The 21,433-nt window shown below is 36.6% G+C and overlaps 1 protein-coding gene across 4 annotated transcripts in view; it reads right to left on the bottom strand.

The window, feature by feature from the left end:
* CNTN3 (contactin 3) overlaps positions 1-21,433 on the bottom strand; it is a 353,908-nt gene that overhangs the window by 314,397 nt on the left and 18,078 nt on the right. The gene's annotated exons all lie outside the window — the stretch shown is intronic.

The raw sequence follows: 21,433 nt of genomic DNA, 5'->3' as shown, positions 1-21,433 counted from the left end.
GCCTCCTGGGTTCAAGCAATTCTCCTGCCTCAGCCTCCTCAGTAGCTGGGATTACAGACGCGTGCCATCACGCCTGGCTAATTTTTGTATTTTTAGTGGAGACAGGGTTTCACCATGTTGGCCAGACTGGTCTTGAACTCCTAATTTCGTGATCTGCCTGCCTCAGCCTCCCAAAGTGCTGGGATTACAGGTGTGAGCCACCACACCCAGCCGATTAGATAATTTTTGAGATATTCAACTGTGATTCATTTCCTCTTCAGTCTCTCCCAACACAAACACACACACACACACACACACAAAGTTCAAACTACACACCCAGGGCTTTTATAGTCCTTTGATTTAGGGGGAGGATATTTGGGGGAAGACATCAACTCCTGCTCCCCTTTTCCCTCATCTCTTTCATTTTTCATAGTGGCTGTCTTAAACCATGTGAAATTGTTCTAAGAGGCTTCTCAGCCCAGTGATTTACTATGAAGATACTAACTGTCCAAGCCCACATGGTTCCTTGGAATCTAGTGCCTCTACTGTTTCAAAGACAAGCCCAGGTGGGTAGTTTTCAGAGATATGCCCAGGTGAGTAAAGGATGGCCGTCCTGGAACCCAGTGTCCAGCTTCCCTAGCTCCACCACAAATACTTCCTACACTAACCAACCCCTCCCCTAAGTCTCTTCAGAAGAGTCTGCCTCCTGTGGAGTGTTGGGCCCTAGGCATCTGCTCCTTCCAACATTCCAGCCCTCTGCCTCCTTCTAATGTGAAGACCCCTTCTCCTGCCTCTTTTGGCTTCATTCCCCTCCTTCCTTGTCTCTTTCCTCTCTTCCATTTTCCTTCCTTCAAATCTACAGTTGCAAACCTTTCCTGGGAGGTATTACAAAGGAATACATTAGGAACATCACACAGATTCATTTCTTCAAAAATTATTTTGCCATACATATATGTGAAAACAACACAGTCCCCTGAACTTGAGCATATCAAATAAACTTCCAGTGTTCCCATCTCCATAGCCTCTTCCTTCCTACTTAAGAATAAAAATATTCAATGTTATAGATAATATGTCAAGTAAAAATGAAACAACAGAAATTCATTCACAAAACTAGACTAGAATACACACAATTTCTTGAGCAGAGAAAAAAATATAATTCTTAACCTAGACACAAGCAAAGAAGAAAAAATTTCATAAATCAGTAAGACTTAAAATTACATTAATCATTTATATGTAAACTAGAAAACAAGTTCTTTTTATGTAGCTAAGGTAAAAATCAGAGTGATCACACTTATTCTATTAAAAGTACACTTAAATTTTTTCTATTATTTGGAAAGTTTTCTGTATTGTTCACATTATAATTTTAAATTTACGGTAGGTAAAAGAAAAGAAAAAAATCTCCTGACCTGTAATGATTTTTTTTCTATTTAGAAATGTAAACAGTATTCCTTCCTACATATTGTTTTTTTACTACTGCATGTTTTTCTAAAATTAAATTCAAATAAAGCCTTAAATCTTACTTCCCTACTGGAAACATACAATATTTATATTCTGGGCTTAAACTCCCACTTAAAAGCTTATTTTACTACTTCTCAGGTAAATCAACAGTGTCTGTCGAATCTTAGTGAGCAACCTTAGCCTTCTAAGGAGAGGCAGCAATGACTTGGTAAGCAATCCTCTTACCATACTTGAGGGTGATATAGATAAACACCTCTCAGAGTTTACCCTTCCCAGGCTTCATTCAAAAAGGAAAACAAAACACATACCTCTCCCTAGAGAAGATACAGTTACTACACCCAAAACACAAAGTCAAGTTATCACGACCTAAATTTAGGAAAAGTGCCATTCAGGGAGCCATGCCAAAGATGTTTTAGATGAATGGACAAACTAATATCAAATGAGTATCAAATGCTTCCATGCACTATAAAAATGAAGAGATATTTCACTAAAACAGGACGTTAATCCAAGTGATATCAGCAGTTTCTTTCTTGGAAGTATGATTTCTAACTGCTAAAACTTCCCAAGTGATTGCATTAAAATGTATCTTGCTTCATTCCTCAATTGGCTACACAGCATTACTTATTCTATTATACTTTCTCAAGAGTGGGGGGAAAAAAAGAATTAGAGTACGTGTATGTTACTGAAATGACCTCAAACTCAAATAGCACAGTTCCCTCTCATTTAACCAATGTATATTTCATTTTTACTACCTCACAAGATCTCAAGTTATTCTAAATTATTCATGATCACTCCTTCTCGGTAACATCCATATGTTCTCATTCACCCAAAAGAGAAAGCCATATCCATTCTTGATTAGTAGCATTTGCAACCTATTGCCATTTTTTTCAAAGTGAAAGAAGGTTGAATATCTCAAAAAATAATCAAGATAATATGGGTAAAAGTTAAGGTCTTGGGTCACATACTAACATTAATTTTAGCCAAAAGTTTTATCTTGAATTAATGATAGATGTTACTGGGGAGGAGCCAAGATGGCCGAATAGGAACAGCTCCGGTCTACAGCTCCCAGCGCGAGCGAAGCAGAAGACGGGTGATTTCTGCATTTCCATCAGAGCTTTGAGGAGAGCAGTGGTTCTCCCAGCACGCAACTGGAGATCTGAGAACGGGCTGACTGCCTCCTCAAGTGGGTCCCTGACCCCTGACCCCCGAGCAGCCTAACTGGGAGGCACCCCCCAGCAGGGGCAGACTGACACCTCACACGGCCGGCCAGGTACTCCAACAGACCTGCAGCTGAGGGTCCTGTCTGTTAGAAGGAAAACTAACAGAAAGGACATCCACACCAAAAATCCATCTGTACATCACCATCATCAAAGACCAAAAGTAGATAAAACAACAAAGATGGGGAAAAAACAGAGCAGAAAAACTGGAAACTCTAAAAAGCAGAGTACCTCTCCTCCTCCAAAGGAACGCAGTTCCTCACCAGCAACGGAACAAAGCTGGACGGAGAATGACCTTGACGAGCTGAGAGAAGAAGGCTTCAGACGATCAAATTACTCCGAGCTACGGGAGGATATTCAAACCAAAGGCAAAGAAGTTGAAAACTTTGAAAAAAATTTAGAAGAATGTATAACTAGAATAACCAATACAGAGAAGTGCTTAAAGGAGCTGATGGAGCTGAAAACCAAGGCTCGAGAACTACGTGAAGAATGCAGAAGCCTCAGGAGCCGATGCGATCAAATGGAAGAAAGGGTATCAGCCCTGGAAGATGAAATGAATGAAATGAAGCGAGAAGGGAAGTTTAGAGAAAAAAGAATAAAAAGAAACGAGCAAAGCCTCCAAGAAATGTGGGACTATGTGAAAAGACCAAATCTACGTCTGATTGGTGTACCTGAAAGTGACGGGGAGAATGGAAACAAGTTGGAAAACACTCTGCAGGATATTATCCAGGAGAACTTCCCCAATCTAGCAAGGCAGGCCAACATGCAGATTCAGGAAATACAGAGAACGCCACAAAGATAATCCTCGAGAAGAGCAACTCTAAGACACATAATTGTCAGATTCACCAAAGTTGAAATGAAGGAAAAAATGTTAAGGGCAGCCAGAGAGAAAGGTCGGGTTAAAATCAAAGGGAAGCCCATCAGACTAACAGCGGATCTCTCGGCAGAAACCCTACAAGCCAGAAGAGAGTGGGGGCCAATATTCAACATTCTTAAAGAAAAGAATTTTCAACCCAGAATTTCATATCCTGCCAAACTAAGCTTCATAAGTGAAGGAGAAATGAAATACTTTACAGACAAGCAAATGCTGAGAGATTTTGTCACCACCAGGCCTGCCCTAAAAGAGCTCCTGAAGGAAGTGCTAAACATGGAAAGGCACAACCGGTACCAGCCACTGCAAAATCATACCGAAATGTAAAGACCATCGAGACTAGGAAGAGACTGCATCAACTAACGAGCAAACTAACCAGCTAACATCATAATGACAGGATCAGATTCACACATAACAATATCAACTTTAAATGTAAATGGACTAAATGCTCCAATTAAAAGACACAGACTGGCAAATTGGATAAAGACTCAAGACCCATCAGTGTGCTGTATTCAGGAAACCCATCTCACGTGCAGAGACACACATAGGCTCAAAATAAAAGGATGGAGGAAGATCTACCAAGCAAATGGAAAACAAAAAAAGGCAGGGGTTGCAATCCTAGTCTCTGATAAAACAGACTTTAAACCAACAAAGATCAAAAGAGACAAAGAAGGCCATTACATAATGGTAAAGGGATTAATTCAACAAGAAGAGCTAACTATCCTAAATATATATGCACCCAAGACAGGAGCACCCAGATTCATAAAGCAAGTCCTGAGTGACCTACAAAGAGACTTAGACTCCCACACATTAATAATGGGAGACTTTAACACCCCACTGTCAACATTAGACAGATCAACGAAACAGAAAATCAACAAGGATACCCAGGAATTGAACTCAGCTCTGCACCAAGCAGACCTAATAGACATCTACAGAACTCTCCACCCCAAATCAACAGAATATACATTTTTTTCAGCACCACACCACACCTATTCCAAAATTGACCATATTCTTGGAAGTAAAGCTCTCCTCAATAAATGTAAAAGAACAGAAATTATAACAAACTATCTCTCAGATCACAGTGCAATCAAGCTAGAACTCAGGATTAAGAATCTCACTCAAAACCGCTCAACTACGTGGAAACTGAACAACCTGCTCCTGAATGACTACTGGGTACAAAACGAAATGAAGGCAGAAATAAAGATGTTCTTTGAAACCAACGAGAACCAAGACACAACATACCAGAATCTCTGGGATGCATTCAAAGCAGTGTGTAGAGGGAAATTTATAGCACTAAATGCCCACAAGAGAAAGCAGGAAAGATCCAAAATTGACACCCTAACATCACAATTAAAAGAACTAGAAAAGCAAGAGCAAACACATTCAAAAGCTAGCAGAAGGCAAGAAATAACTAAAATCAGAGCAGAACTGAAGGAAATAGAGACACAAAAAACCCTTCAAAAAATAAATGAATCCAGGAGCTGGTTTTTTGAAAGGATCAACAAAATTGATAGACCGCTAGCAAGATTAATAAAGAAAAAAAGAGAGAAGAATCAAATAGATGCAATAAAAAATGATAAAGGGGATATCACCACCGATCCCACAGAAATACAAGCTACTATCAGAGAATATTACAAACATCTCTACGCTAATAAACTAGAAAATCTAGAAGAAATGGATAAATTCCTCAACACATACACCCTCCCAAGACTAAACCAGGAAGAAGTTGAATCTCTGAATAGACCAATAACAGGATCTGAAATTGTGGCAATAATCAATAGCTTACCAACCAAAAAAAGTCCAGGACCAGATGGGTTCACAGCCGAATTCTACCAGAGGTACAAGGAGGAGCTGGTACCATTCCTTCTGAAACTATTCCAATCAATAGAAAAAGAGGGAATCCTCCCTAACTCATTTTATGAGGCCAGCATCATCCTGATACCAAAGCCTGGCAGAGACACAACAAAAAAAGAGAATTTTCGACCAATATCCTTGATGAACATTGATGCAAAAATCCTCAATAAAATACTGGCAAACAGAATCCAGCAGCACATCAAAAAGCTTATCCACCATGATCAAGTGGGCTTCATCCCTGGGATGCAAGGCTGGTTCAATATACGCAAATCAATAAATGTAATCCAGCATATAAACAGAACCAAAGTCAAAAACCACATGATTATCTCAATAGATGCAGAAAAGGCCTTTGACAAAATTCAACAACCCTTCATGCTAAAAACTCTCAATAAATTAGGTATTGATGGGTCGTATCTCAAAATAATAAGAGCTATTTATGACAAACCCACAGCCAATATCATACTGAATGGGCAAAAACTGGAAGCATTCCCGTTGAAAACTGGCACAAGACAGGGATGCCCTCTCTCACCACTTCTATTCAACATAGTGTTGGAAGTTCTGGCCAGGGCAATTAGGCAAGAGAAGGAAATCAAGGGTATTCAATTAGGAAAAGAGGAAGTCAAATTGTCCCTGTTTGCAGATGACATGATAGTATATCTAGAAAACCCCATTGTCTCAGCCCAAAATCTCCTTAAGCTGATAAGCAACTTCAGCAAAGTCTCAGGATACAAAATCAATGTACAAAAATCAGAAGCATTCTTATACATCAATAATAGACAAACAGAGAGCCAAATCATGAGTGAACTCCCATTCACAATTGCTTCAAAGAGAATAAAATACCTAGGAATCCAACTTACAAGGGATGTGAAGGACCTCTTCAAGGAGAACTACAAACCACTGCTCAAGGAAATAAAAGAGGATACAAACAAATGGAAGAACATTCCATGCTCATGGGTAGGAAGAATCAATATCATGAAAATGGCCATACTGCCCAAGGTAATTTACAGATTCAATGCCATCCCCATCAAGTTACCAATGACTTTCTTCACAGAATTGGAAAAAACTACTTTAAAGTTCATATGGAACCAAAAAAGGGCCCGCATCGCCAAGTCAATCCTACGCCAAAAGAACAAAGCTGGAGGCGTCACGCTACCTGACTTCAAACTATACTACAAGGCTACAGTAACCAAAACAGCATGGTACTGGTACCAAAACAGAGATATAGATCAATGGAACAGAACAGAGCTGTCAGAAATAATGCCACATATCTACAACTATCTGATCTTTGACAAATCTGACAAAAACAAGAAATCGGGAAAGGATTCCCTATTTAATAAATGGTGCTGGGAAAACTGGCTAGCCATATGTAGAAAGCTGAAACTGGATCCCTTCCTTACACCTTATACAAAAATCAATTCAAGATGGATTAAAGACTTAAATGTTAGACCTAAAACCATAAAAACCCTAGAAGAAAACCTAGGCAATACCATTCAGGACATAGGCATGGGCAAGGACTTCATGTCTAAAACACCAAAAGCAATGGCAACAAAAGCCAAAATTGACAAATGGGATCTAATTAAACTAAAGAGCTTCTGCACAGCAAAGGAAACTACCATCAGAGTGAACAGGCAACCTACAAAATGGGAGAAAATTTTCGCAACCTACTCATCTGACAAAGGGCTAATATCCAGAATCTACAATGAACTCCAACAAATTTACAAGAAAAAAACAAACAACCCCATCAAAAAGTGGGCGAAGGACATGAACAGACACTTCTCAAAAGAAGACATTTATGCAGCCAAAAAACACATGAAAAAATGCTCACCATCACTGGCCATCAGAGAAATGCAAATCAAAACCACAATGAGATACCATCTCACACCAGTTAGAATGGCAATCATTAAAAAGTCAGGAAACAACAGGTGCTGGAGAGGATGTGGAGAAATAGGAACACTTTTACCCTGTTGGTGGGACTGTAAACTAGTTCAACCCTTGTGGAAGTCAGTGTGGCGATTCCTCAGGGATCTAGAACTAGAAATTCCATTCGATCCAGCCATCCCATTACTGGGTATATACCCAAAGGACTATAAATCATGCTGCTGTAAAGACACATGCACACGTATGTTTATTGCAGCATTATTCACCATAGCAAAGACTTGGAACCAACCCAAATGTCCAACAATGATAGACTGGATTAAGAAAATGTGGCACATATACACCATGGAATACTATGCAGCCATAAAAAATGATGAGTTCACGTCCTTTGTAGGGACATGGCATTCCATACATATTTGTTAAATGAACAAATGAATACTAACTAACTGATGAAAGTTGCATTGTAAATGTAAAAAGGAGATATATTTATTTCAAATGTTCCGTATTTTTATTGAAATAAATTTCTAATAAACCCCTGCCAATTTGCAAATTAAACACTGAAAATATCAACCTCCTTACAAGGTCAAGTTGATGCTATTTAATATTTATTAACTCCTTATTAAAGAAAGCATGAATGACTACATATTTGAAATCCACATTTTTGCTCAGTAAGTTATTAGCAGAGGTAAGACCATTAAATAACCCCTCAACCAGACTCTGGTTATAAGATGTTTTTTTAAGCTGAAACTATACCAATACTACTGGAAAAAATACATTAATAAAATAAAATCTGGCAACTTATTGCTAAATGCCACAGTCCAATGTTTCTCCACTGTTGGAAACTGATGTAAAAAATTTAAAGTAACAAACAATTTAAGGAGATTCTTGTGCAATGCATCACTTTTCTTAGTAAGTTAAGGTGAAATAAGATTCTGTGAACTACTTCTAGGTCAGCTAGAGTTAAATGAGAGGATTTTTCTTACATACAATGAAATAGAGACATCTGTTCTCTACAAGTCCATTTTGCAAGTTCATTTACAAGCATATTATTAACCATCAGACTATCCCATCATAAAGTTAGGTATCATTCAGAACTTATAGTGGGCTAAAGAGGCAAGGTATAGAAAGGCTAAGTGATATAAAGGGTCTCATAACTTCCTGCATTTCCATGTCTCCTGGAAAGGGTAAAAATTCACAAAATTTTAATCTCTAGTTGCAAAAGTCTTAAAAGCTTTACCAGCCTTGATTTTCAAACCCTGTGAATTCATCCCTTCCTCAAAAGGACTCTAGTGATGTAATACATCACTTTCATTAGTGAATTAATATGAACTCAGGTTCCCTGAAATACTGCAAGGCAGGATAAAATTAAATGACACATTCATTGGTCTATGTATAAATACCAATACATGATATGTACACTCAAACATATCAATAACTGCATTAAATGTGAAGAGAATATCTGCTGCAATTAAAAGGCAAAGACTATCAGGGTGAAAACAAAGAAGCAACTATATGCTCTTTAAAGAAATACACTTTAAATATGGGTGACGGACGTCTTGAAAAAAAAGAGGTTGAAAAAATTTCCATGTAAACAATTAGCATAAGAAAGCTAGTATTTCATGCCAACATTAGACATAGTAGACTTCAAGGCAAAGAATACAAAAATTAAAAGTCCTTTCCATAATGATAAAAAAAATCATGTCATTATGGAGGAGATAACAATTTTGAATATGTAGGCACCTAACAACAATGCTTCAAAATACAGGATGCACAAATTGACAGATCTAAAGAGAAAAATTGAAAATCCACAATAATAGTTGAAGACTTTAAAAGCACTCTTTCAGTTATGAATAAAACAAGCAGATCTCACCCTCAAAAAATAAAAAAATAAAAAAGACAGTAGAGACAAGACTTGAAAAACAGAATCAACCAGTGTTCCTAACTGGCATTTACGGAACACCAACCCAACATCACTAGAGCATATGGTCTTTTCAAACGCATGTAGAACATTCACCAAGACAGATCATGTTTTGCTCTATAAAACAAGTTTCAAAAACATCACCCAATTGAAATAATAAATAGTATGTTATGTGACAACAAATGCATTAAATTAGAAATAACAAAGGGTTAACTGACCACAAATATTAGAGAACTAAACAACATACTTCTAAATAACCCAAGGGTTAAATTGGAAACTAAAGATAAAATAGAAAATATTTTAAAATCAATAAAAATGAAAACACAACATATAACAATTGTGTTTGCAGTGGAAGCGTTGTTAAAAAGAAGTTTATAGTTTAAACTCTTAATAGAAAAGAAGAGAGGTTTTTAAATCAACAATCAGAGCTCTCACTTTAGGAACAAAAGAAGAGGAACAAATGAAATTTAAAATATATGTAACAAACAAAACATTTTAAAAGGACAAATAATAGAGAAAATCAACAAAGTAAAATACTGTAAAATACTGTTTCTTTGAATATATATAAGTAGAATTGATAAGTCACTATCAATACTGCTGAAAGGGAAAAGAACAGAGAGCAAGAATGCAAAATCCAACCGCAGGATGAAAAGGGCAACATCACAACAGATGCTACAAACATTAAATGAAAATAAGAGGAGACAATAATTATACATTATTGGTATAAACCAATAAATTCACGACATTTGATATTAAGAACAAATTACTTCAAAGACACAATTATCACAGTTGATGCTAGGTAAAGTAGAAAATCAAAATAAATTTTATCTATTAAAGAAATTAAACTTGGAATCCAAACCCTTCCCATAAAGAGCACTTCAGGCCAGAGACCTTAGTCGTGAATTCCAACATTAAGAAAATAGTATCAATCTTACAAAATCTCGTTCAAAATACAGAGAAGAAGGAACACTTCTTCACTCATTCTATGAGACTGGCATTATCATGATACCAAAAAGCTAACAAATATTACAAGAAGAGAAAATTACACAACAATATTTTTTCAAGAAAAAATTTTTAAGTCCCTTGAAGTCCTAAAAAATACAAAATTCCTTAAAAATATTACCAAATCAAACACATTAGTATATTTAAAAAATGCAGTTGTCCCAGAATACAAAATTGGTTTAATACTCAAAATACCAATCAGTGTAAAATGCCACATTAACAAAACGTAACTATCTCAATAGATTAAGAAAGTGATTAAGACAAAAGTAATGACCTTTATGATAAAAATTACCAGCCAAGTAGAAATAGAAATGAACTGCTTCAATATGATAAAGAGTATCAACAAAAAACCTACAACTAACATCATACTAGTGGTGCAAACATGGCTTAACTGCAGCCTGGATGTAAACCTCCTGGGCTCAAGTGACCCTCCCACCTCAGCCTCCCATGTAGCTGGGACTACCGATGTGCACCATCACAATCGGCTAATTTTTAAATTTTTTGCAGATGAGGTCTTGCCATGTTGCTCACATTGGTCTCATGACTTCCCAGGCTCAAGGGATCTGCCCACCTCAACCTCCCAAAGTGCTGCTGGGATTACAGGCGTGAGCCACCATGCTCAGCATGACTTCATTCTTAATGGGGAAAATCAAGCACTTGTGCTCTACCATCAGGAAGAAGGTAAGGATAACCTTTCTCAATATTTCTACTCACCATTATACTAAAGGTCCTACAAGGAGTAGTAAGTCAAACTAAGAAAATAAAAGGCATTCAGATGGAAAAGAAATGTAAAACTGTCATTATTCACACATAATGGGACTGTGTATTTAAAGAAACTATAAAAGAAAAAAACTACTTGAATGATACTGTGAATTAACAATGCTGTAGAATACAATACAATGTATTAATGTATTAATGTACATTAAAATCATTGGTACTTCTAAATATAATAATGAAAAATAGAAAATAAATGCTTAAAAACCATACTTGCATTAGCATATAAAAACATCACATAACCAGGAATTAACAGATAACACGCAATACTCCTACACTAGAACCCACAAATATTGCTAAGATAAATTAAAGATAATCTAAATAAATGAAGAGAGATGCTACATTCATTGAGTGAAAGGTTCATCATTGTTAAGATGTCCATTCTCCCTAAATTGCCTTATAGTTTCAATTCAATTCATTTCAAACTCCCAATAGGTCCTTTGAAAAAAGAGATAAGATGATTCTAAAATGTATGTGGAACTGCCAAGGATCTTGAAGAGCCAAAAGAAATTTGAAAGAAGAACAAATTTGAAAGACTTTAACTGATTTCTACCTACGACAATTTAGACAGTGTAGAATTTGCATAAAGATAGACAAATAGATCAACAAAAAAGAATAAAGAGTTCAGAAAGAGACCCCACTATTAGGTCTTTTCTTTTTAACCAAGACACCAAGGCAGTGAACGGGGGAAGTCTTGTTAATAAATGCTGCTAGAAAAAAAAATGAATACTTACATTTTAAAAATTATCCTCAATCTTTATGTTACTTTACACATAAACATTTATTTGACATAGATCATAGGTCTAAACATAAAACAACAAATCACAAAATATTCTCCAGAAGAATATAATGAGAATATTTTCATGATCACAGAGGGACAAAATGTTAATCTCAAAACTTAAAAAATGACAAACTAGATTTCTCACAAATTAAACATTTCTCCTCATAAAAATATCATTTAGGTCATGCATGGTGGCTCATGCCTGTAATCCCAGCACTTTGGGAGGCAGAGGTGGATGGATCACGAGGTCAGGAGATGGGGAACATCCTGGCTAACACAGTGAAACCCCGTCTCCACTAAAAATACAAAAAATTAGCTGGGTGTGGTGGCGGGCGCCTGTAGTCCCAGCTACTTGGGAGGCTGAGGCAGGAGAATGGCATGAACCCGGGAGGCAGAGGTTGCAGTGAGCTGAGATCACACCACTGCACTCCAGCCTGGGTGACAGAGCGAGACTCCGTCTAAAAAAAAAAAAAAAATCATTAAAAAAAAATTAATAGACAAGCCACACTCCAGGAAAAATATTAGCAGTACACTTTTATGAAGAATATAGGTAAATAAATAATGAAAAGATTAAAAGCCCCATAAAAATAGGCAATACTTCAACAAACTCTTCCCAAAAGAAGATCTATACATGATAAATTAGCATATGAAAAGAGGCTTATAGCATCAGCCATGCAAATTAAATGTAGGATATACTTTCTTCTTTAATAGGATGGCTAAAATAAAAGAGACTGGCAAATGTTAGCAAAGAAAATAGTAACAGGAATCCCCAACCTTGCTGGTAGGAATGTAAAATGGTACAACCACTGTGGATACACACCAAGTGCATGTGTATGCATTTGTATTTGTGTGTGTGTGTATGTGTGTGTGTGACCCTACGACACAGAATTTCTACTCTTAAGCATTTACCTAAGAGAAATGAAAACATATCCACCAAATGACCTGAACACAAATGCTTATATAATCCATATTTACAGTTGTCTCATTCCAACCTGTAGGATTTTAATTTACAGAAGTGACTCAATGACAATATGGAGATGCTGATACCATGCCACACAGGGGTACATGGAGACACATCAGAGTTGGTCAGTATTCAGAAGCAGAAGGCAGGGCTAGAAGAATAGTTTAGAATGGGCTATTTCGAGTAATTCTAACAGGCTCTGGGGCATAGCGGCTGTCAGTAGTTGTTTGGTACCTGGCCTAGAGTGATTTACAGCAGGGGAAATCCTGGTTTGGTGTGTGAGAGTTAAGTGAAGGATGTGGTTCAGAGTGTGACCTCTGGATCGCAGGTTAGATGCCAAATAGAGAAACACACAAGCTAAGTAAACATAAGTCAAACAATAATAACTCGAGTCTGAAATGAAACAAATGTCCATGAGCAGATGAAGGAATAAACAATTTATGATCTATCCCTAAAATGGGAAAGTTCTTAGTAATTAAGAAAAAAAACCACTGATATATGCAACACCACCTAGATAAACCTGAAAAATATGATACTCAGCAAAACAGCGAGGCTCTAAAGAATACATACATTATGTTTCCGTTTACATGAAGTCTGAGAACAGGTAAAACTCTACTGTAGCAGGATTTAGAAGTGGCTGACTTGGAGGATTGTGGGGAATTGGGGAGAGAGAATTGACTGGAAATGACCATGAGGGAAATTTCTGGATGAATGCCAAGTCTTGTATATCTTTCTGTGGGTACCTGTGACTAGCTGGGTGTAATCGACTGACAAAATGCATCAAAGTGAACACATAAGATTTGTGCATTAGGTTGTGTATTAATTATACTTCAATTTTCAAAAATGAAAATCATCTATTAGAGAAGATTTTACATTTTAAGGACAGAATTGCTCTGGCTATGTTTGCTGCTTGTTTTCCATTTTTTCCCCTCATTTAGGGTGCACTAAGAGATAACAATTAATTGCAGTTGTTCCAAGCATAGGCTTTACATATAGACAGACCTAACTTCTGGCCCTGGCTCTTGTCCCTGGTTCTTATCTTGAAATCTGCATGACTTTTGAACCAAGGAACTAATCCTTTCTGAGCCTCAGCTTTTTCATTTGGACAAATGGAGGGAACAATACTTATTTCTTTCCCACATAAACACTCTAGCAATATCACAATATAGGAGCACCATATATTGATAATAGTAATCACAGCAAAGCTAATATTAATGAAAATATTGTTAAAAACTACATCAAATATATCTCTGGGCTAGACAATTCCATGTGATTTCTTTATTTGTATTTTCTACAACACAATGAATTTTGTATTTCATTTTTTACAATAAAATGACACTTTACATAGCTTCATCTTTGATACCTTACATAGTTGTTATAACCCAGATGAGATAATATATAGGAAAACAGCATGTCCAATTATAATCTTGTGATATACTTTTGATATCTGTCCCTTCTAAATATCATATTAAGATTTTATCCCCAATGTAGGAGGTGGGACCTAGTGTGGAGTGTTTGGATTATGGGGATAGGTTCTTTACGAATGGTTTGGTGCCATTCTGAGGGTAACGAGTGAGTTCTTGCTTCCTTCTACTCTCACCATGTGATGTCTGTTCCCCTTTCCCTTCTGTCATGAATGGAAGCTTCCTGAGGTCCTCACCACAAGCAGATGCCAGCACCATGCTTCTTGTACAGTCTGCAGATCCAAGAGCCAAATAATCCTCTTTTCTTTATGTATTACCCAGCCTCGGGTATTATATTTCCTTCAAAGCAATGCAAAAACCGACTGAGACATCTTGTTTCACATAAGGTCTGCAATTTACTTTGACGTGTTATATATGTATTATTGCATATGATCCTTACAGCATGCCTATTAAATAGATACTATTATTACTTCCATTTGAGAGTTGAGAAAACTGGGGCTTATAGAAATGTCATGCTCCAAGATGCAAGGTGGAGAAGAAGTAGAGCCAGGATTTCGATCTTATCATTAACAACCCTGGCTCTTTCCATCTTCCATCATAATATCCTCAGTAAATTGGTCAATCCCCTCACGATTGCAAGATGGCTATAGATCAGGCATCACATATTTACACAGGATCCAAAGTCCAGAAAGAAGAAAGAAGTCTTTCCTTTCTGTTCCTTTATAATCTAACCAGTCAGATGACAAATACAGAGTGTTTCCACCGTTTTATACTTCTTTTTGAAAGAAGGTAAGTAGAAAGTGGCTTATCTACGTTTAATAAAATACTGTAGCTGAGATTTTTACATGCATGGAGAGTGATTAGATTTAAGGATTCTGATGGGTTAGTATCCATAAATCACAAAGTGTGGACATGTGCAAATGAAACCAAGCTAGAGTTACTGGGAGAATCACAAATTAAGTTGTAAATTCTGTATTGCATTTACATATGATCGAAACAAAATTGAAGTGTGTAATTCATATTATTTTAAATATTAAAGAATAACTATATATAAGCCCAAACTCCATGGATTTTCTGTAAAACAGCTGAAGGAATCTTGGCAAACTACAGAATTAACCATTTATTGACATTTGTGGGCTTAAATTGCATTAGATTTCTTATTGTGAAATCAAGTTTTAGAGAAGTAAAGTATTACAAGTAAGTGACCATCCTATATAGTATAATGAACTGAATCATATTTAATATTTGTTTGACCCAAAATATCTTATAAAGTAATATCGATCTTTCGTAGGACCAAATACCAAAAAGTTACATGATGACTTGATCACTAAATAGTAAGTATATATACATTTTTAGGCACACTGTAAAATTAAATTCAAGATACTTAACTTGACAAAACGTTTATATCCATGATCAAAAATACCAAATGGCTGTCTTAAAAAAACTCTAATGATTTTTCTATTTCAAATAATAAAGCTAAAAATGTATTTAATGTTAGATAAATATAGACAAAAAAGGGATCTATTCATGCCCATTTAAGACAGTCTTCTTGCTGTCAAAATGAGCTACAGAAGAACAAATGAGAATTGCATTCTTTTATTTCAACTTTCCACAGAGGCACAGTATGAAATTCTTTTCTTGTAACTTCCTTGTTAAAATTACCATGTATCAAGTAGAATACCAACCCACTGGGATAATGGTAAAATTACTGTCTTGGAATTCAGACTTCATTTCCTCAAAGATTTTGGAAGTTGTGACAAGCTGCTAAATGTCTTCAAACTACAAAGAAAGGCAAAATATCCTTATCTTGGCTGGCACAGGACAAGACAGCAAACAAAGTAGGGTGTGTAGCCCCAGGCAATTATTTTTCTACAGAGATTCCAAATCTGAGAAAACCTCTTATGAAAATACTTGTTCCTCTATAGTGATAGGAGAGGTTTCTAACTAAACATGTAATGAATATTTCATCAAAAAAATATAAAGTCATTAATAAAATGAGAGACTGCAGGGAAAATGCTAAAATATACATTTTACCCTATAAACTTCTGTACCTGGACTGACTAACAGAAACACTTCCCTTCATTTGTAGAATTAATACACCTTCTCTGTCTTTTAACCTGCAATACTGATGAAGAATATACTATGCAATTTGAGGCAAAATTTATTAAGAAACTCTATCAAGTGATTGCTTTATAAATAATTTATAGAGCACAAATTTGGACTGGCTGGGTTCAAATCCCTGCTACAGAACTGTCTAGCTTTGAGACATTGGTTTTTAGTTACTTCCCTCTGTGAGCCTCAATTTTCCCATCTAATCAAAGGGGTTAATAGTAATATCTACCTCATGAGTTGGTTACAGCATTCAGTGAATTCATATTCTTAAGGCACTTAGAAAGTATCCAATACATACTGTAATAACTACTATTAGTTAGTACACGTTATCTACTAATAATATAAAAGAATGAATGAATGATTAAAGCCGTAACTCAAGCAGGATCCTATGTTGAACACTACCCAGAACATACCAAAAAAACAGACAAAAAGATATTAAATCTCTTTTCTCAAGTAATTTTTAATCTAATTAGGGAACACTGAGGTATCTGTAGTGTTTGCATGCATAGCATCTATCCTGCCTTGACTTGACTATGGTGAACTGCCTCTCCCAGCTACTCTTATTTTATATAATTCAGGTGGGCCTTGCCCATTTCTCCTTGTCTCTCAAAGATGCAAGGAGAGAAATACAGTCCAAACCTAGTCAAAAAGAATTAATTTTATTACTTTGTATGTATAGGAAAGTGACCTCTATTTCCATGGAGGGGAAAAAAAGCATTAAAAGCATAAGAGTAATGTAATGTGGGTGGGAGGTGGGGGCAGAAGGGGGCAGGCAGTTAAGGATAGATACAAAGGAAGCCCAATTGAGTTCAACATCAGGGCTTATTTGTTTACAAATGTCATTGTTTTCCTTCTCATTCAGGCACTAAATAGGACTATACACCCCTTTGAATATAGTCATGTCCATAAGACTGTTTTTGGTCAATGACATGTGAGGAGAAGTGATTTGTGTCTCTTCTTGGCAGAAACTTGAAAACAACTGCACAACTCACCATGTTCCCTTTTTACGTCATTACAAGACTGGAAGCACACATCAAAACTGTGATTCCATCAACTTGGGTCTCTGTGTAACTACAATGGGCAGATTCCATCTGCCACTTATGGTGGATATGCAGTATGAGAAGAAATAAGCTCTAGATGCATTAAGCTACAGGTGATTTTGAGGACTTAACCTGTTGGACTGATACATGAGCAAAGAGAGAAAAAGAGATATACAGGCACAGCTATCCCAAAACCATTGTAAAACTCCAGGACCTCACTCCACTCAGTTACATCTATCCTGAACTTTTCAATAAAGAAAGTCAATACATTTGGGAGGGAGTGGAGGATAGAGGCTTGAGCCAATTTGACTTGGGTATCTGACATTTGCAACCAGAAGTATACTTTCCAATTCAGGACGGAACTATATTCATGTGGGAAAAGTAAAGTAAACATATACAACTGTAACATAGATGCCCAATTATCACAAGACACTTTTAAGCAGACAATGGACCAAATGGTAAACTTTAAGCACAGATTAGCATTTGAGAAGAAGAATGGGTGGTGAATGAATGTACAACACAGAGACAGGGATGCAGTGCTCAGAGCAACTCTGGGCAGTGCTCAGAGCAACAGCTCTTGGAGCTCCTATCACTTTGGAAAACATATGGGGGCATTTTAGTTGACTCATTGATTGGGGAATATGCCAGGGTCTTTAGAGGATACAGGCCATGGGGCTAGATGTCCTGCAATGCAATTGCCATATGGCTTTCAAATGTGATGGTCATATGAGAGAAAACCTACTCATTGTTTTCTGAGCTTACAAATAATTATTTGCATTATCTTAATACATAAAGATGCAACTTTTAGGACAATCAAAGGAAGACTGAATTCATAACATTCAGATGTCCCTAAAAGTTGTCCAACATATCAGAAAACACATCAACAGTTGCAGCTACACCTTCAATGGGAACCCAGTCAACAACTTGACTCAGTGATATTGGTCTGCTGCTGCAGCCATCACATTCACTGTGATGCTATAAATATATACAAATATACATAACTAATTATTTTAAATGTCAGATATGAAGAAAAACGACTCAGATATTTAGTTGACTACTATCTTATTTCTCTGAAATCCAAGCTTAATTATTACAAGCAGATGCAAGCATTGGCAACCTCATCTTAGATTCCGGTGTAGTCATGGCTAATCATTTACAGAGTAAAACAACAGATTATATTACAAATTAATTTCCCCGTATTTCTACTTTTATTATACTTAGGGTCTTATGTTGGTTTTTTTGAGGTCATGTGAGTAAGCTTGTTACATATTCTATTTATTTCATGTCCGTACATAAAGGGGATGTTAGAAATTATTAGTAATATCAATGAGGTTTGAAAACCATTGACTCCAAGAAGAGCAACTGAAAGAATAATAACGTTTGTCAAAATGTGGGAAGCCTTGAATGCCAGGTTGGCAGTTTCTTTCTTGTGTGTGTGTGTGTGTGTGTGTGTGTGTGTTTTTTTTTTTTTTTACATTTCCCTGCAAGCAGCAGGAAGTTATTACAGTTTTGCAGTGGGAAAGTGGTGTGAAGACAGCTGTGTTCTAAGATAATTCATACAGTACTGTGTAGGGTGATCTGGGGAGAGGAGAAACCAGAGAGGCAGCAGCTGTAGTCACTGTAATGTTATAATAAAGGCCTGGAAGTGGGGAAACCGCTCGCAAGATGGAGCTGGGGAAAAATGCAAAGAAGACTCCATCGAGAAAAGTGAGTGGCCTGGAGAGGTGAGGAAAGAATCAATGGTAACTCCAAGGTCTCTGGCTTTCCTGACAGGGAAGATGTATGTTCCTGAGATAGAAATAGGAAAGTGTAAAGCAAGAAGCTATGTCTAGGAAAAAGCATAAGTTCAGGTTCAGACATCCTTGAGTTTAAATCAAGAGCGAGACATTCAGATGGAAATGGTGGGCCTTGGTTGGCAATGTGGAACTCAGCCCAAGGAAGCCAGGATAGATCATCAGGACACAGAAGCACCAGAGATGTAGAGAGGATGGGGTCCCTAACAGGCAAAAAGAGAGTAAAGAAAATTCAGTCCAGGATGAGGCTCAGAAAAAATCTACCAGCAAGCAAGGGAAGAAGGCTAAAATATCAACCAGCCAGAGCAGCAGCTGGAGACACATAAAAAAACTCCAAAAGTTCAGTGGTATAAAAGGCAAAGCAGCTAAAGTGGTGGTGAAATCCATCAGGAAATACCACTGAGATCTTAGAAGGAATGAGGACCAGGACTCAACCACAGAACTTGACATTAAGAAACTGCTTGTGATCCTCAGGATTGCCACTTCTATGGCGGCCAGATCAGAAGGCAGACTGGAAGATGATCAATGAGAGAGGAGAAGAAACGCAGGGGGCAGGAGCAGGGCACCTGTTCTAGAAGCTCAGTGGAGTAAAGGAGCTTAACAGGAAGAATCTTCAGGTCACAGTTACTGATTGCAATACAGAGTATGATGAGAAATGTTGATTTATGTAGACAGCAGCTTCAAATCAGACTCAAGAATTGTTAAAAAAAATACATTACACTTACTCTAAAAATCACTTGGCAAAAAGAAAAACAGAATGAAACACACACACACACACACACACACACACACACAGAGTATCCAACGATTCTTACTTAAGAAGTCAAAAAGAGGAACACCAGCACTTTTTCTAGTTCCTCAGACTTCAGAAAGTAGCTGTCCTCTATGGCTTGGCCATGAGAGTGATATGCTGAGTCACTGTTTTCCTGAAGGAAAATGAGAATAAAGTGAAAAATCTTGATAGAAATTTCCTTCACAGTAAATGTGGGTCACATCTAACCCACATCTAACATAGAAGTTAATCTTTAGAATAACCTCTCTTGTTCTTAATAAACTGATTTTTTAAAAACCTTAAACAAAAGTTTACATTTTATATGTCACACTGATAATAAATTGCACTTATTTTTGTTGTGTAAACTTCCCAAAAAGAGATTCTCTTATTTTACACAAAAAATAAGTGAAATTTACTAATTCAGTAATTGCTGCCTTTAATCACTTCATAAAACTACCAGTTATTCAGTACCTAGTATGTTCCAGGCACAACTATAGCTTTAAAATAAACTTAGCTTTGTAAAATATAAATGAATATGCAAATTGACTCAATATTCTAATTTATATATTATGGGATGCTGAGTTTTTGTTTTGTTTTGTTTTTAGAAAATGTCACACCAATGCTGACTAGCAAATTAACTGAGAGTTTTATAGCTTGGCAAATTTGTTTTCACTTTAGAACAATTTATGACAAGGAGTCTATAATGCATTGTGGCTAATTAATGACTTTTTTGTGGTTTGACATACATAACACATTAGCTTTGTGACAGTTTCATCTCAGAGCCTCCTGAATCATCTCTCTCTAAAATTTCAAGGCATGTAAGTGGTTGAAAGAATATGAACTCTATTTTCTCTATTGTTTCATAACAGCTTCTGGTACAAAGGTGATTTGCTTATAAACATCAAAGAACAACGGACAGACATAGAGGGTTGATAGAAGACAACTCCGTGTGGCTTTACATTTCCAAAAATATAAAAATGTAACATAACTAGTCTAGAATTCCTAACGGTGCTATAAATGTCTACGTGCTCATATGGAAGGAAATGATTTTTATTAATGTGAAGAATACACTATTCCTGTTTGAGTAGAATAATTACAACTATCAATGATCGAGTACCTCTGTGCCAGAAACTGTTATTTTTAATTTCACAAGAGTTATGACAGGTTGATTATACAGGTGAGGAAACTGAAGCTTAGTTAAGTTTAACTTTCCAAGGCTACACAGTTAGGAGGGTGAAATTGCGTATGGGTCTGTTTCTTGATTGGGACCAATGGGATAAATATTAGCTGCTGCTTTTATTATTTTAGCATCTGCTAAGAGGAAGCCCACTTTGTGAGAAATGTCTCACTGACTTGGAAATTCTAATAGAAAAGAAATATCAAATATATATCTCTTCTCCCAATACTCTCCCACCTCTGGGACACCCTAGAAAGGAGTAACTTGGAACAGAGTGACTGATAATTCACTCTATGGAGGGGAGAAAAAATATAAGACTTTGAATGGAGGCCACAGAGGGGATCAAAGATGTAGGCAGCATGGAAGAGAAGAGATGAAACTCCAAACCAAACATTTTATTCTCCTAGCTACATACCCAGTAAGAG

The sequence above is a fragment of the Pongo abelii genome, chromosome 2 (assembly GCF_028885655.2).
Source record: "Pongo abelii isolate AG06213 chromosome 2, NHGRI_mPonAbe1-v2.0_pri, whole genome shotgun sequence".
Lineage (NCBI taxonomy): Eukaryota > Metazoa > Chordata > Mammalia > Primates > Hominidae > Pongo > Pongo abelii.
The sequence above is the reverse complement of the archived record's forward strand: the minus strand, read 5'-3'. Positions and strand labels throughout refer to the sequence as shown.